At 32.1% G+C, this 14,547-nt stretch overlaps 1 protein-coding gene across 5 annotated transcripts in view; it reads left to right on the forward strand.

Moving 5' to 3' along the window:
• The window catches only part of Phkb (phosphorylase kinase regulatory subunit beta), a 221,059-nt gene that overhangs the window by 55,447 nt on the left and 151,065 nt on the right, over positions 1-14,547 (forward strand). The window lies entirely within an intron of this gene.

Genomic DNA, 14,547 nt, shown 5'->3' on the forward strand with positions numbered 1-14,547 from the left:
TATTTGGTATAGAAAGAAACTTACAAGATCTTAAATAATAGAAACTCTAGGTGTGGTTGGGATTCAGACTACTATATTTAGCAGTAGGTTCTGGTTGAATTTTTTCTTTTTTTTTAATGCACACTTGATTTTGGGGTATGAGGCTGAGAAACAGGGATAAAACTCAGGGACATTTAACCACTGAACTACATCCTTATCCCTGTTTTGTATTTTATTTTGGGACAGGATCTCACTGAGTTGCTTAGCACCTCGCTTCTACTGAGGCTGGCTTTGAACTCTTGATCTTCCTGCCTCAGCCTCCCCAGCTGCTGGGATTACAGGCATGCACCACCATGCCCAGTTTACACAGTGAATTCATCCTCTGATAGGGATTAACTGAGTGGTAGGGTGTGGCTGGAGGAGGTGAGAATTTGGGTCTAGCTTTGGGGTATATATTTTGTATCTGGCAAGTGGAGACCACTCTCTCTGCTTCGGGATCATCATGTGAGCTGCTTCCTTCCACTACACTCTTCTGCCATGATGTTCTGCCTCACCTCAAGCCTTGAGGAATGGAGCCTCTGTAGATTGAGACCTCCGAAACCTGAGCCCCCAGTTAAATTTTTCCTGTCCTGAATTTCTTCTGGTTGGGTCTTTTAGTCACAGCAGTGAAAAAGCTGACTAAAACATCATGTTACAACACTATGTTCAAGCCAGGGAGATCTGAGGTTTACATATTTATTCATGTTGGATGCCTGCATCCATTCATGCATCTTTGTGTGAATCTTGCAATCGTTTGGTAAATATTTTTTGAGTTTCTATGGACCAAACAGAATAGAGAATTGAGAAAAGAGATTGTCTTTAAAGTTATGAAATCTCCATTATTATAGTGGAATAAAAAAAAGTTGATGAATATTTAGAATCTGGGATTTTATTCCAAGTTTGATGGAAAGCCATCTGGAATTTTGAGATAGAAGTGTGTTAAAACTTGAGTTATTTTTTAAAGAGATAACTTTGCTTTGTGGAGAATAAACCTAGGAGGACAAGATTGAGATAAAGGGATCAATTCAGTTGTTTTAACACTCAAGAAGAAGAATGATTATAACTTAGACTATATAGAGGTAAAATGGATAGCAATGAGAGTTTATTTTTGAAAATGTTAACTTTGTAATGTTTATTCGACATTGAAGGAAAGCAGTCTTATAGATAGTTGGGTACCTTGTCAGTTTAGAAGTGAGAACTGGGCTGGAGATATGAATTTTGGAGTACTCACACAAAGATTATATTTAAATCCCTTGAACTATGTGACAGTACTTGGAATGTGAATATAGCTGGAAAAGGGAGGGACTGAAAACTGGGCACATCAGCATGACAATAAAAGAGCAAATATCCACCCAAGGGAATTGAAGAGGAAAGGTCAGACAATAGAGAATGGAGTAAACTAGAAGCAAATGGAAGTACCTTAAGAAAGAGGGAATAATTAATAATGGAAAAAGGTAAGGACTGAAAATTGAGTGTTGTCTGTAAGCACTGTTGTTAGTGTAGGGTGACCATATCATTCATCTGCAAACCAGAATACTTTTGAAAGTGAAAAGGGGGCACTATTAGTAATGATTTCAGGATACTAGATGTAAATCAGAATTGTGCAAACAGTATCACTTGAGTCATTGGTGAACTTGTGCAAAAGGCTTCTTGTGGGAATAGCAACTTTGGGAGAAAATAGAGGAGAAACAAAGAAATAACTTTTTTAGCAATTTTCTTGGAACAGGGTCACAGAATTGGGATACTAGCTAGAGGAGTGTGCAGAGTCAGGGGAGGATTGTGTTTGGAGTAGATGTTAGGCTGATGGGAAAGATCCAGTATACATGTAAAATTTGTTGGTTTGGAAAGAAAAAAAGAAAGGACAAGTGAAAGAGCAAAGTTTTTGAATAGGCAAGGTATGATTGGATATTTTGCATTAGTGGAAGGGTTGTTTTTAGCTAGGATCCCTAATGATTCAGACAATGTAACAAGGAAGGAATGTGAATATAACCTAAATGTGCATTTGCATGATAGTATATATAAAGGTTGATCTTATTCTGATTGTTTCTATTAGCTTGCTGAAATAGGAAGCAAGGATATCAGGTAAACATGAAAAGGGGCCTCAGGAAACCAAGTGTGCAAGAGGTTGAAGAAGGAGTGAATATTCACATCTAAGAACCATTTTTGATAACTAATTTCTGTCATATCATGCTATATGATTGAAGACTGACTTGAGTTACTAATTCTTGACATTTTGTGGCAAGAACTGTTTAACCCAAACTAATGATTTGGGAATGATTTAATATCTAGAGCTCTCTAAGGTAATCATCTGAAATGTTGCATAGAAGGCATCAATGTGTGACAACTTTGAGCTGGGTTCATTATATATCATTGTTGCATATTCTTAACTCCCTATGTACATAATTATTTGAAATTTGACTTCTGTGTTTTGGAAGAATAAACAAATAATTCTATATGGTGAGTCTAAAAGACCAACCCTAGGTTCAATGATTCTCTAAGAGAACTCACAAAGAATTTGGGTCTAGCTTTGGGGTATATATTTTGTATCTGGCACGTGATTATAGTCATTTATTGCCCTGAGGAGGATACAAAGGAAAGTCAACCATGGAAAAAGATGCATGGAACAAGGCCCAGAGGAATTCTAGTGCAAACTTCCAACAGTCTTTTCTTCATATATTCATATAGAACATGATTAATTCCTCAGCATGAATTGTGATAACACATGTAAAATGTTGTCTACTGTATAAGCTCCTTAGAGACATGTTGCTGAAGATTTCATTGGGGGCTGGTCATTTACACACCGTCTGCTTAGGATGTACCACATTTCAGACTCCTAGAAGGAAAGCATTTCTTCGTCATAACACCTGTTTATGCCAAAGTATTGTTTGCATTAACAGTTCAGGTACATTAAACCACAATTGTAGCTTATTAATTATTCCTTAGTCCTGTTTATGAAACGATATTTTATTATACATTATCTTAATTACAGAATTTCATAGCTATTTACATAAATGGTAAAAACTATTTTAGATGTTATCCTCTTTTGAGGATTTTGGCTATTCTGTTAAGGCTAATCAGGAAGTAAAACAGTTCCTCACACAAATCAGAGTATGTGTTACCATTTGTTTATTAAAACCCCAGTGGTAAAATTATATATGAAGATTAACCCAGTAACCCCTTGTATATGAGCAATGTTAAATATTTGTGAGAATACCAATATTCTTCAATGCTGAACATCAAATGAGACAATGTAACTGTATCAAATTTACTATGAAGCCATTTATTGTTTCAGAGACTTTTATTATTTTTTAGGTATTCACCATTCTTAGGCATCTTGGCTTTCAGATCTTCAAGGTGTTGTTAGCAAAACTTTAGTGATATTGTTTCATTTAACTGAATTTTAAAATAAATAATGCTTGATAAATCTGTATTAATTTTTCATCTTTGTTTCTCTAACCTTTATTACATATTTTAAAGAAAACTATGTATTAACTCACAGTTTATGATTTATATGAATATTCAAAGAACTGTAAACTTCCAAGTATGATTAAGTACTTATTTTATGAATCTCAGATCCCACTTATTAATAACCCACTGTATTTTTTTGTTAGATTTTTGGATTGTATTTTTCACTCTAAAGCCTCTAATATTTGATATAAAGTTCTTTTGAATATTCTTTTATATCTTTAGGTTCTATAATGAATTCCCCTTCCCTAAGTTGATATTTTGTGGCAACTTGTTTTTCATGACTAGTCTTTCTTAATGGCTTTACAGTTTAATTAGACTGCTTAAAGAACCAGTTTTCCACTTCCCCATTCACAATAGCCTCAAAACAAAAAACAAAACAAAAAACTTGGGAATCAACTTAAAAGAGATGAAAGACCTCTACAATGAAACTACAGAACACTAAAGAAAGAAATTAAAAAGACCTTAGAAGATGGAAATATCGCCCTTGTTCTTAGATAGGCAGAATTAATATTGTCAAAGTGACCATACTACCAAAAGCACTATATAGATTTAATGCAATTCCAATCAAAATCCCCATGACATTCCTCATAGAAATAGAAAAACAATCATGAAATTCATTTGGAAAAACAAGACATCCAGAATAGCCAAAGTAATTCTTAGGAAGAAGAGTGAAACAGGTGGCATCACAATACCAGACCTTAAACTATACTTACAAAGCTATAATAACAAAAAATGGCATGGTATTTAGCACAGCAGTGCCGATATAGACTTGTAGACCACTGGTACAAAATAGAGGACACAGAGACAAATCCACATAAATACAGTAATCTCATACTAGACAAAAATGCCAAAAACATGCATTGGAGAAAGGATAGCCTCTTCAACAAATGGTGCTGGGAAAACTGGAAATCCATATGCAGCAAAATGAAATAAAGTCCCTATCTATCACCATGCACAAAACTGAACTCAAATGGCTCAAGGACCTAGGAATTAGACCAGAGACCCTGTACCTAATAGAAGAAAAAGTAGACCCAAATCTTTATCATGTCGGATTAGGCCCCTCCTTCCTTAACAAGACTCCTATAACTCAAAAAATAAAATCAAGAATCAATAAATGGGATGGATTCAAACTGAAATGTTTCTTCTCAGCAAAAGAAACAATCAGTGAGGTGAAGAGAAAGTCTACAAAATGGGAGCAAATTTTTACCACACCCACATCATATAGAACACTGATCTAGAGGATATATAAAGAACTAAAAAAACTAAACACTAAAAAACAAACAACCCAATCAATAAACAGGCTAAGGAGCTGAACAGACACTTCTCAGAAGAAACAATCTATCAATAAATATATGAAAAAATATTCAACATCTCTAGCAATTAGAAAAATGCAAATCGAAACTACTCTTAAGATTTTATATCACTCCAGTCAGAATGGCAATTTTTAAGAAAAAAGCAATAATAAGTGTTGGCGAGGATGTGAATTGAAAAGCACACTCATATATTGTGGGTGGGACTGGAAATTGGTGCCGCCAGTATGGAAAGCAATATGGAGATTCCTTGGAAAAGTGGGAATGAAATCACCTTTTGACCCAGCTATCCCACTCCTCGGTCTATACCCAGAGGACAGCATACTACAGTGAAGTAGCCACATCAATGATTATAGCAGCACAATTCACAATAGCTAAACTGTGGAACCAACCTAGATGCCCTTCAATGGATAAAGAAACTATGGTATATTTACATGATGGAATATTACACAGCATTAAAAGAGAATAAAATCATGTCATTTGCAGGTAAATGAATGGAACTGGAGAATAACATGCTAAGTGAAGTAAGCCAATCCCCCCAAACCAAAGGCCAAATGTTTTCTCTGATATGTGGATGCTAATCCATAATGGGTTGGGTGGGGGATATGGGAGGAATGGAGAAACTTTGGATAGGGCAGTGGGGAGGGAGGGGGAGGGAGGAAGCATGGAGATAGGAAAGATTGTAGGATGAGATGGACATCATTTCCCTAGGTACATGTATGAAGGCACAAATGATTTGTCTCTACTTCATGTACAACCAGAGAAATGAAAAATTGTGCTCCATTTGTGTACTATAAACTTAAATGCATTCTACTATCATGTATAAAAAATTATTACAAATTAATTAATTAAGCTTTAAAAAGAACCAGTTTTCAGCTTTGTTGAATTTTCTATAGTTTTTGTTCATTCATTTCTGTCTATACCTTTATATTTAATTTATCCCTTTAAAGTTTTTTAAATTACTTTATTTTAGTTGTAGATTGACATAATAAATTATTTATTTACTTATTTATCTATCTATTTATTTATTTATTTTATGTGGTGCTCACATAACCCAGTGCCTCGCCTGTTCTAGGCAAGTACTCTTTCACTGAGCCACAACCCCAGCCCACAACTTTTTTATTTAGAAACTTTTACATCATTGATTTTTTGTTTTTTCTTTTGATACATATATACACTTAAGGCTTTATATTTTCTCTACTTTTTAGTTATAGTCTAAGTTTTCATATTTTTATTACCATTCAGTTAAAAATATCTTTTAGCCATCATTATTATTATTTTTGGCCACCTGTTTGTTTCTAAATGTATTTCTTGATTTCTAAACATTTGAGTGTATTATGTTTTTAAAATATTGATTCCTTGTTTTTATCTACACTGCTAGGAGAAATATACTCCATATGTTTTACTCCTTTCAGACTTGTTGAGATTTGCTTAGCATATGGTTATTATTATTAAATATTTTAGATAAATCTGACAAGCATTCTGTTGTGTTCATTGTTCCTTGTAATATTAACAAGGTAAACTGTGGCATACTATTCATGTCTTTTATATGCTATTGAATTTTCTTTCTTCTGCATTAGTCATTCTCTATGTAATTTTTTATTTCTCCATTTTAGAACTTTATGATTTATGTATTATATATATACACACACACATATGAACATGTGTGTTTGAAAGCATATGCAATTAATGCATATGATTTGGGATTGTTATACTTTTTTATAGACATGGAAGTGTCCCAGTTCAAGTCCCTTAAAATTTCTTTCTTATACTTTGTCTAAACCATTTCTGTTGATTAATATTTTATGGTATGTCTTTTTAAATTACTTTTAAATTTTCTAAATTCTTATTTGTATGCTTTATATTTTGTAAGAATCACTTTGTTTTTAAAACCAGCTTGGCAATTTTTGAATTTGTGAATTTATTTATATTTAATAAAAATATTGGTAATTTAGGTTAAATGATTCATGATTTTATTATTTGTTATTATTATCAGATTTGTGTTTTTATACCCCTTTTTGTCCTATTTTATAGGTCCTTTGGACTAATCAAATATTCATATCATTACATCTCCCTTCCTTTAGCTTATTAATTAGACTTTCTTTTATTACTCATACAAATTACTTTAGAAGTCACAATGTACACCTTAACCTTTTAGCATCTACTTGCCATTGTGCCATTTAATATTTATTTTAATTGTGCATATATTTCAAACTCCATAAAGCATTAATATCATTTCTATATACAACAATATAGATGTATTGGTTTATATACACAAATGTCTTCACATGTACATTTCTGATGTTTATTTTTGTTTCCTAGGATAGTCTACCTGGGATTATTGTCCATTCCTTAGTTATTGTTTTTCTAAATATGTCTTGGTTTCATTTTAAATTTTGAAAGATACTTTAGGTTCATGTTTATTTTTTTTTCAAAACTTTAAATATGTGATTACATTGTCTTCTGGCCTCAGTTGCTTTTAAGAAGAAATCTGATTCAGTTCTATTATTGCCTATATGAAAACATTATGTTTGGCTGCTTTTAAATATTTTGTCTTTATCATTGATTTTTATTAGTTTTACTAAGATGTGGGGGGTTGTATTTGTCCTTGGGTTTATAGAAGTTTTTTAATCTGGAGCTTTATGTCTTTCATAAATTTCAAAATTTTCAGATATTATCTACTCAAATATTGCATATGCTCCATTTTTTATTTTCCTGTTACATTCACTTATTTGTAAGTTCCTTGCATCTTGTTCCATTGTCTTTTAACTACTTTTTCGTATGCTTTTCACTATCCATTTTACTTTGATTTGGAATTTTTTTGCTGGTTTATCTTCTAATTCTCCAGCTTATATGTTCCAGTATGTGTAACTGTCTATTAAGCCCATCAAATGAATTTTAAATTTTAGGCATTCTACTTTTCAATTTTGAAATTTATGCTTGAATCATAAACAAATATACAAATAATTTTCATTAGAGTGTTTTAGATTGATATCTTCTAAGAAATTCCCATTTTTAAATATATTTTTTGAACTTTACTATTATTATAATTTTATGTTCTGTACTTAATTACTTCAATGTATGGATTATCTGGGGATTTGTTAATGTGATCTGTTTTTTGTATCATTTTTTGATTTGATGTTGTCTTCTTTAATGCCTCTTGTACCTGGTAACTTTTATTTTTAAATTCTGTGCTTTTGCTATATTCAGAGTTGTGAAACTATCCCCATAATCACATTTTTAACATTGTCATCACCCCATGAAGAATCCTGGAACCCAATAACAATCATTCTCCATTTCTCCTTCCCCACTTCCCTTGAGAATCACTATTCTGCTTTCTTTCTCTTTGGAATTGTTTATTTGCTAATGTATAAATGGAGTCAAACAGTATGTGGCTTTTTTGTATAGCCTTTTTCATTTACTGTATTTTCAGACATTTATATTCAATTTGTATTGTAACATGATTCAGTATGTCATTCACTTTAATGACTGAATATGTTTCTGTGTGTGTGTGTGTGTGTGTGTGTGTGTGTATTACTTTGTATATATACTAGAGAATTAACACAAGTGTGCTTTGTCACTGAGCTATATCCCCAGTCCTTTTTCTTTTTCTTTTTTTACTTCTTGGGGCTACTGGGGAATGAACTCAGGGGCAGTCAACCACTGAGCCACATCCCCAGCCTTGTTTTACATTTTATTTAGAGACAGGGTCTCACCGAGTTGCTTAGCATCTTCCTTTTTGCTGAGGCTGGCTTTGAACTCACAGTCCTCCTACCTCAGCCTCCTGAGTCGCTGGGATTACAGGCATGAGCAACAACGCCCAACTTTATTTTTCATTTTGAGTCTCAATAAGTTACTTAATGCCTTGCAAAGTTGCTCAAACTTGCAGTCTTCTTGCCTCAGTCTCCCTAGGCACTGGGATTTGAGGCATGTTCCACTATGGCCAGAATATATTTTGAGTATTTTGGTGATTTCTACTTTTTTACTATTACAAATAATTCTGTTTATAAAATTCATGTACAAGTTTTTGTAGATTTGTCTTAAATTTTCCTTGATGTATACAAGTATTCATGTGTAGGCATACATTCATTTTCCTGGGCATATACCTAGAAGTAGAATCACTAGGCCACATGATAACTTAATGTTCAACTTTTTGAGGAACTACTAAATGGTTTTTCAAAGTTAACACATCATTTAACATTCTCATCAGTAAAAGAGGATGTGGTTTCATAACACCCTGCCAATTACTTCTTGTTTTCTTGGGTCACCATTCTTATTGGTCTGAAGCAGTATTTCATTGTGGTTTTGATTTGCATTTTTTGAGTTAATAATGACGTTCAGCGTCTTTTAGGTGGTCTTTTATTGGTCGTCGGTTTATTGTTGTTGAAGAAACATCTGTTCATGATCCTGGCTTTTTTTTTTTTGAGTATGAATTGAACAAATACTTTACCAACTGAGCTACATCCCCACCTTTCATTTACCCCTTTTAAATTCCATTATTTATCCTTTAATTATTGAATTGTGAGTTCTTCTATAACCTGGGAACTCTTTTCTGATATGTGATTTGTAAACATTTTCTCCTATTCTGTGGATTTTCTTGAAATTGTATTTTAAGGAAAAAAAATCACTTTACTTTAATGGAATCCAATTTATCAAAATTTTCTTTTGTTACTTATGCTTTGTGTCATAGGTACTTTAAATATCTTCCAGTGAGGTTTTGTAGTTTTCAATATATGTCCTTTATCCATTTTAAATTTTATTTTTGAATATTTTACTTTGTATGCTATTGTAAATGGAGTTTTAAAATTTCATTTTCAGAATATTCTTTGCTAGTATATAGAAATGCAGTAGAGTTTTGCATCTTGATCTTGTATCCTGCAACTTTGTATTTGTTTAACAGTTTTTAAAAATTCCTTATTCTATGAAGAATATCATGTCATTTGCAAATAGTGAAAGTTTACTTGTTCATTTCTAGTAGTGTTGATCTTCAAATCTTCTACTTCTTGGTTTTCTTAGCAAGAGCCTTGTTGTGGTTTAGATCTGGAATATTCCCTAAAGGCTCAAAATTGAAGACTTGGTCCCCAGTTCAGCAATGTTCAGAGGTGGGGCTTTGGGGAGGTAATTGGATCATGAGAGCTGTGACCTCATCAATGAATTGAATCATTGAAGGATTCATAGCTGAATGCATAATTGGAAATACTGTTTTTAGAAATTTAGAAATTTTAAGAGGTTAGATCTAGTTGAAGAGAGTGCATCCCTGAGGTGGGCCATCAGGGATTATGTCTTGAGCCTAGCTCCTTCCCCTCTCTCTTAGAGGGAAATCTCATCATTTACTATTTACTATGATGTTACATGTGAGTTTGTAACCAGATTGAGAAAGTTTTCTTATATTCCTAGTTTCTTGAGTATTTTCATCTTGAAAAGTTGTTGGATTCTTTCAGATACTTTTTCTGTATCTGTTGAAAAGATTTTTTTTAATCTGTTCATCTGAGTTATTTCTTTAGTTGACTTATTTTGAACTAACTTAAAATATGTGGAATAAATTCTACTTGATGTATAATTCTTTTTATATATTACTAGATTTTTTTCATTTTTGTTTTGAGGAGTTTTCACTAATTCTCAGATATTGGTATATAGTGTGTATGTGTAAGAGACAGACTTGTCTATCTGGCTATGGTATAATGCTAATGACCTCATAGAATGAATTAGGAAGTGTTTCCTCCTCTTCTATTTTCTGGAAGAATTTGTGAAGTGTTGGTATTCATTCTACTTTGAATGATTAGTAACATTTATCAGCAAAGTTAGCTATGTCTGGGCTTAATGGGAAGAATTTTGATTATTTTTTCAATTTCTTATATATATATTCATACTTTCTATTTCTTCTTGAATTAGTTTCTGAAGTTTGTGTTCTTCTAGGAATTTGTCCTTTTTATCTGTTATCTAAATTGTTGGCATACAATTGTTCATACTATTGACTTTAATTTTTTTTTCTCTAAGCTTTGTCTCCTCTTTCATTTCTGATTTTAATAATTTGAGTCTTATTCCTTTTTTTCCTTGGTGAACCCTTGCCAAAAGTTCACCAATTTTGTTGATCTTTTCAAAGAATCAACTTTTGGTTTTATTAATTTTTCTATGCTGTATTTTATTTGTCTTCTAGACTTTATTATTTCTATTTTTCTGTTGAATTTGCATTCATTTTGTTGGTATTTTTCTAGTTTCTTCAGGTAGAAAGTTAAGATTATTGATTTTAAATATTTCTTCTTTTGAAAAACTAATTTAAAGCTATAAATTGCCTTCTATTTATTGTTTATGTACATTCTGCTAGTTTCGATGTATTTTGATTTTGTGTTCATTCATCTCAGTGCATTTTCTAATTTCTCTTGTGACTTCTTTGACCCATTGGTATTTAGTAGTTTTTTTTTTTAATTCTCATGTATTTGTGAACTTTCCATATTTCCCTCTGTTACTTTTTATTTCATCCCATAGTGCCATACTTAATTTCTATAAAATTATTTTATTATTAGAAAATTATTATTCTCTAAAATTATTGAATGATTATTCTCATTATTGCTATCTACTCAAAATTTTATTTTTATTGCCTTTAATAATTTATTTCTCTATTGATTTTGTCAGTTTGATAAGATATCTTTCTTAGGGGTTCTTTTAGTTCCTTATATATACTTTCCTTTATCTCTTTGATTGATTAAAATAGTTAAAGTCTTTACTTAGCAAGTCCAGTGTTTGAGCTTCATTAGGAACAGTTTCTGTTCTTTTTTTTTTTTTTTTTCAAGATGTGGCCCTCCTCCCCAGTATATGGTGGTATTAATGTTTGTATTGGTGGTGTTATCTATTTGTTTAATAGCTTTCCTGAAAAAATTTCTGTGAATTCATATAGTTTGTCACATATGACCTTTGAAGTCTTTGCTCAGGTAGCTAAGTGATCAATGATTGAACCAAGATTTATTCAAATACTTTGAATCTACAAGTCTCTAAGACTTTGTAGAGGTCCTCTGTTTGGGGGATACTACTTGACAGCTCTCATAGTCAGTGCACAGCTTTATAGCTTTATAGCTGCCTGAGACTCAGTAACATGTAAGAACAAGGCAACTAAATCTCTACTGTCCATCTTCAGGAATTGAGTGAGTATCTGTTTTATGCCAGGCCTTTGCTTGGGACATGTAGCCTTGCTATACTATTCTAATACAAATGCTGTTTTAATATTCTGAATATTCATACCCTACCCATTTTTGAGCAACATATTTAAGAAGTTCTTAGAATTCATCTATTAACTTGAGATTTCTGTCACTTTATTGATTTAATATTCAGGCAGTGAACTTATACTTAGATTCAAATTAATATCTCTGATTTTTTTAACTAAGATCAAACTCAAGTATTTATATAGAAAATAATTTTGGAAGTTTTGTTGGATGTATATATAGCTGTTATTGAATAAACTTAGGTTCATCATATTTGTAAAAAAATTGTTCTGTGGTTATCTGGAATTTATATTCCAATCTAGCTCTTCCATAATTATGCTTCATTATAATATATTAATTCATCCTCTGTTTGGGATGACTACAGTGTCTTAAATGAACAGGTGCTTATTTTTCTCATTTAACGAGATGCATAGAGATGTGTAACAATCTGCTTTGTCAGTTTCCCTTTTCTTTATTACCTCAAAATCACTGGTTATAAAAAGAGAAAAGCTGATTGTAGTGCTATATGCCTATAATCCTAGCAACTTTGGAGGCTTAGGCAAGAGGACTGCATGTCCAAAGCCACCTTGGCAGCTAAGTGAGACCCTCAGCAATTTAGTGAGAACTTATCTCAAAGAGCAAAATTGCTGATATGTAGAAGGGAATCTACAATAAAGGGGGGAGGAAGAGGAGGAAGGGAAGTTCAATAGATTACACAAAGGGGAACAAAAGGAAGGGAGTGTAGGGGGTATAAGAATAGGGAAGACGGTAGAATAAATATAATTTTCCTATGTATACATATGCAATTACCTAAGTGAACCCCACAAAAATGGGGTCCTAAGTAGAATAAGATATATAGCCTGTGCTTGTATAATTTTATCAAAATGGATTCTGTCATGTATAACTAAGAAGGACCAATAACCAAAAAAAAAAAAAAAAAGGATTAGGAATGTAGCTCAGTGGTAAAGCACCCCTGCTTTCAATCCTCAGTAACCTCCCACTCCCAAAAACATGTAATCAGAAAGGAAAGATTGATTAAAGGGTAAGAGCGTTGTTAGCTACTTTTGATTAAAAGAAACCCTTTTTATCAGAAATATCAAAAGTCCCCAGCAGACTTCATCTCATGCCTTACTGACCAGAGCTATTATGAGGCCACCTGAAGTTGAGCAGGGAGGATGGGAAAGTGTGTGTTTCTTTTCCAGTCTCAACAAGACTAAGAGAAATAAAATGTGAGCCACGTATGTAATTTAAATTTTTCTAGTAGCTACGTTTTTAAAAGATGCAATTATTTTTAATAATATATTTAATAAATTGCAATGTATTTATAATGATGCTTCAACATTAATTAATATAAAAGATTATTCAAGAGATAATTTGCTTTTCCTAATTTTGTGCTAACTCTTCAAAATCTGGTATGTATTTTGCAGTGAAAACCCAACTCAATTCTGAGTAGCCACGTGGCAAGTGCTCAGAAGCCACCTATAGCTAATGGCTACTTGATTTACTATTCACAGTTGTTTGCTTTCTTTACCCTTCATATATAATATACGAAAGTTTCATAATGCAAATGTCCAGGAATTAGGAAATTTTTCCCTGAAATATCACCCCATTTATTCCTCCTTCCTCTTGAGAGAAAGCCTGCTTCATTTTGTTGTGTTGGTGGTAGTGCCTCTTAAGAAATTTAGTGTCTCCTAAGCCATTTATTTATGTACATACCAATACGCTTTTTTCAGAAAAACAGGTAAAATGTTAATCCGTTTCAAGACTGTTGTTCTCTAGGCAGTGAATCGTGTCACCAAATTTATTGTCTAACCATTGCTACCATTCTGTGTCCCTTTTTATATCTCTTGAAATTTTTACTTTCTTTAAATTGCATATAAGAGTATATTACATTGTTGTTGAAGTGGTATTATGGTGAAGATGTTATTGAAAAATTTATATATAAACCATTACTCACTAGTAGTCAACATTTTTTGTAATATTGCATCTAGTTTGGGCTGCAAAAATTTGTGATTTATAGACATCAGAGAGGATTTACATATTTTTGTATTAAAAACATTGGGCTTTGAAGATAATCAGTTTAAATGAATAAGAATGTACCTAAAAATGCTCACACACATAAAGATACGATTGGTACAGATAATCTTTTGAGCAGTTTTCCAATCCATTTTATGAATTTTAAAAAATTACAATTTATTCTATTTTTGTTAACCAAATAAAAATGTCTACTACACATAAATATTTACTCCTAGTTTTTAATTGTTGTCACATTTGTGTCTGCTTTCAGGTTAATATTATAACTGAAAGAGTTAAGAAAAATTGAGCCTGCAGTATGTTGGTTATAGATGTTTTTTAAAAAATAGTGTTATCCATCTTCTAAAAAATTAATTATTACTGAATAAAACAGATAGAAAAATTTATAATTTCATGAGACACATAGTAAGCTTGGAATGGCCACTTCTCTTATAGCTGATATAGTTATTTAAAATACATAAAATGCTCATTGCTTTGCATGAGTTCACCTGTGTGTGTAAGATGTGATAAGGAATGAATAC

Source organism: Ictidomys tridecemlineatus, chromosome 15 (genome assembly GCF_052094955.1).
Source record: "Ictidomys tridecemlineatus isolate mIctTri1 chromosome 15, mIctTri1.hap1, whole genome shotgun sequence".
NCBI lineage: Eukaryota > Metazoa > Chordata > Mammalia > Rodentia > Sciuridae > Ictidomys > Ictidomys tridecemlineatus.